Genomic DNA, 4,090 nt, shown 5'->3' on the forward strand with positions numbered 1-4,090 from the left:
AGAATTCATCCTCTTTTCTGTGTGTGAGTGTCCCCACATTACATACAGTACTTTGAAAAGGATGCTTATTGTGGAGTTCTTGTTYGCACCAGTCCCACTGTGGGAGCCATTCATTTGAGTCATTGTTAGAGTTTGGGGAACATCTAAATTCAAAGATGGGGCAAACCCATTAAAAACAATGACAGATGGGGCTAACCCATCTAAGCAAGGATGCCTATGCTCAACTGAAAAAAAAAAAAAGAAAAAACTGTTTTCCACAAGCAACTCAAGGTATTTTTGCCTCTTAAAGGAATTCAACAACCCTTGGATTGAAAGCAGAAAGTTGCTGCATGCAAGTGATCCTGGGTGGCACTGAATTGTGTGAGGGCTGTGGCTGCCTCTGCCAGGGGAGCATAAAGTTGAGTGGATGGTACCCAATGGGGGAATCAGCACCTCCGGAATCTCAGACAGGAGTTATTACCCTGGAGGAAATTCAGTGGGAATCATAACCTGTCCTCTCCACTCAGCACAGCCATGCCCACCACTAAACCRTATCTCACATCCACATCCTTTTAGATACYTCCTAGAAAAACAAAACAGCATTCACCAAGATACCGTCAGGCTTTCAAAAGGCAGGTGAGAACAGATCTGACCATGGGCACTGCTGACAGTCCCAGCACAAACATTTATGATCCTAAGCATGCATGTGCCATCTGTGTATGTGAGCACTTTCTCCTGCTTGAAACCTGCCTGGAACTGTTCACAATCTTCAGAGATATGCCCTTTGCACTGTACCAATAATCCACAAGTACAACTGCCAGCTGAGCAGGAGTTTATTCCTGTTTAACAGAAAACAAAGTAACCCATGCAGGAATAGATAAACAAAGCTTGAGATCAGTTGCACTTGGTGAAGAACATAAATGGCAAACAACAGATCCCCAAGGACAGGTGTCCCTGAAGCAGAGCCCAGGAAGGCTGTGGCTCTGGACGGTCTCATCCTCCTTGGTGAGCAGAGATCCTGGGGGAACAGGGTGGATCCCCAGCACTGCACCACCCCTTTCCAGAGCACGCCTTGCACAGCAGGTGCACATGTGAGCTCCCACACCTTCCCTCTTTCTTGGCTGCAGCGCTTCTAATTTGGTTAGCAGCAAAATTAGCTGCTAATTTCTGAAAATAAGAAACCTTTCAGATGCAAAGTCTCCTTGAATTTCACCAGCTCTTCAGCAACCTTGTCACAGTAAAACGCAGCACAGCACCAAGGGTTATGGAATCACTAGTTTTTGATGAATCAGCAACAGGGATTTTATTGGATGTAAACCAGCATCATCAATTYGTTCCAAATTGTCCCTTCATTATGTTGTGCCAGGACTGGAGCAGAGGCCCAGGCAGCTCCTGGCCCTGTAGCCCACCTGCTGCAGGGATAACACTGCTGCAATCCCAAAGAGGCCAGGAAAGCATCTTGTTGTCTGACCCCAACAACACCGTAAGTCACGTTCCCAAAGTCTGCAGTCCCTGATCCCATCAGCTGCTACCACAGACAACCAAATCAAAGCGGACAAGCTGTGGCTCCTCAGAGGCAGTCTGCTGAAAACTGAGCTCCAAACTTAAGCTTTAAAATAAACATATCAAGATAAACAGATTGGTCTTTGTTTCAGGCACAATCGGCTCCACTGTATTTTCTTCTTGTTGATGTTCTTAATGTTTTTTAACGTGTGATGCCATTTCCTGAGGACTGTCTCTGCACCAGAAACCTGCACTCTTCCTTGGCTTTCCTCTGTCTTTTGTGGTTTATACACACAGATGACTAGTTTAGCACTGACTCAAATGTACACTAAGGCCTTTCACTCGGTCATTTCTACTCTGCCCAGCACTTTGGCCACTGATACAAGTTTCTGCATCAGGTAATAATTCTTGTGCCAAAATGAGTGAGCAGCACCATTGACAAGCCTAGGGCAACCCCACTGCCACAGTGAGATGTGGTAGATGTGGAAGAAACGTCCTCCTTCCACCTGTGGAGGGAGAGAAACACACAAAGGCCACAGCAGTCTGGCTGCAGCAGACTCCTCTCTGTCCTGTCCCAGCATAGCATCATCTGGAAAAATGTCATTGCACATCCCAAGGCAAGAAGGACACAAATTCTGTGCAATTCTCTATCGGGGTTAGGCAATCCCTAAAGCTGTCTTTGAACAGCGCAGAAACATGCTGTGTTCTGARTTAGTGGAAGGAAAGTTTGAGAGAAAATTGGGAAATTTGGAGCAAACTGAGACTTGGAGAAATGGTCAGCTGGCAACAGCAGAAGGCATGTTAAAATAAATCTGTTCTAAGAAAAAAGCATTTAGGTTGTTGTGTAGGCTGGGGAAGCATTAGCTGTGTGCGTTTGCAGACTTAATGCATTTAATTTCCACTATCAGGACCATTAAATCACAGTACTTATCATTTAAGGGAGGAAATCACTAATGTGCTTCATTAGTGAAAAAAAAAAAAAAAAAGTTGGTCTTTATGTGGGATGTTCAAATGCAGGTGTCATTGGACTTAACAATGCCTGCAAATGAACAGTTTTTAAGCACCCTGCCAACATTTACACAATCCAAAACTAACTCAGATGAAAGTGGGCCACATCTTTTTAACATGAATTTACACATACCTCACATGCATCTGCTTGAATTATCCAGAAATATGGCAATCAAGTCTATTTTAATGAAAGATTGTGAAAGCAAACCTGTATTATTTCAGTCGGCAATATCGAAACCTTCTCTTCCTGGAACCCGTGAAGTTCTGGCATTTATTTCAAAGATATCAGATCACTTATCTGCTTTTGAAGCATTCCATTTCTAATAAGAGATGTGATTTTAATTTGAATGTTGGCCTCAAGTGATCCCGAGTTTGAAATTTGGTCATGGAAAATGCTGCCTTGATTAGGAGATCTGTAAATTAACAAATTTACAGCGAAAGAGAACAAATGAAAAACAACTGATGGGGAAGAGATGTTCAGCGATCTGCAAATGTCTACATTAGGGCTTCCTCCCGAGACTGAGCTGGAAAGGAGGTTTAGACCTGAAATCTCTGGCATTCAGTTTGGATGCTCACAGTGGCTGTCAGAGGCACTTGGAGCACAAACCCTCGGTGGGAGCTACAGCTGGGACCTGGTCCGAGGGGGCTGAGCTGATCCCCAGCCCTGCACCTCCAAAAGAGAAGGTGCCTCCCTTCCCTTTTTGGGCATCGTCCTGTATTTCACCAGCCTTCACCTCCCCACACTAATCCTTTTTGTACCGGTGGTTCCTGGCACATCCTTTGCCAAGACACGGACTTTGCGCAGAAAGGAAAAAAAAAAAACCGCTCTGCTTTTTAGTGCCAAAGTTATTAATAATTAACATAACACAAAACCGGTAAAACCAGTTCGGCAAAATAAAGCCCGGCGTTTTATTATTATTTTAGGGTTTAATTTAGTCATCGTAAGTTACTCAGGCTCATATTTGCAAATCACGCACAGTTGGGACTTCACCCCTCCGGCCCGACCAGTTCTGGAGAGCGGCCGGCGGCGCCGGGGKGCAGCGGGGCGGCTGCCGGGGGGGGGAGCGGCCGCAGACCCCGCTGCACCGAGCGGGGCATGGCCGGAGCAGCGGGACACTGCTCACGGGGGCTCCCCGGGGAACGGGGGGCGGGACGGAGCCCATCGGGCAGCACCGGGACCGAGCCCGTCGGGGCTGCACGGCGCCGGGGCGCGGCGCCGGCTCGCCATTGCCCTCTGGAGGAGCCGGACGGTCCTCCTGCCGGCCAGCCCGGTCCGCTCTCTGCGGTTCCCCGGGGGCTTGTGTTCTGTTTTGCGATAGTTTTGTAATTTTATTTATTTTTTTCCCCTTTTTCTAACGGAGTATTCCCAGCCTCAGGGTACCCACCGCGCCTCAGGCGCCACCGGGAGTGGGAGGTGACGGCTCCCCGAACCGCAGGGTCCCCGCGACCGAGGAGCAAGAATAGCCCAGGGCTGGAACGGGCCGCGCGAAGAACCGCGCACTCGGGGAGGGGGGGGCTGCTTCGGAGAATGAACAAAAAGCGGTAAGAAAAAATAAGAACAGCGGGGAAAGAAAAAGTAGGGTAGAAATTTAAAAAAAAA

Source organism: Malurus melanocephalus, unplaced genomic scaffold (genome assembly GCF_030028575.1).
Source record: "Malurus melanocephalus ecotype Western Australia unplaced genomic scaffold, MMel_1.1 scaffold_291, whole genome shotgun sequence".
In the NCBI taxonomy this organism is placed as follows: Eukaryota; Metazoa; Chordata; class Aves; order Passeriformes; family Maluridae; genus Malurus; species Malurus melanocephalus.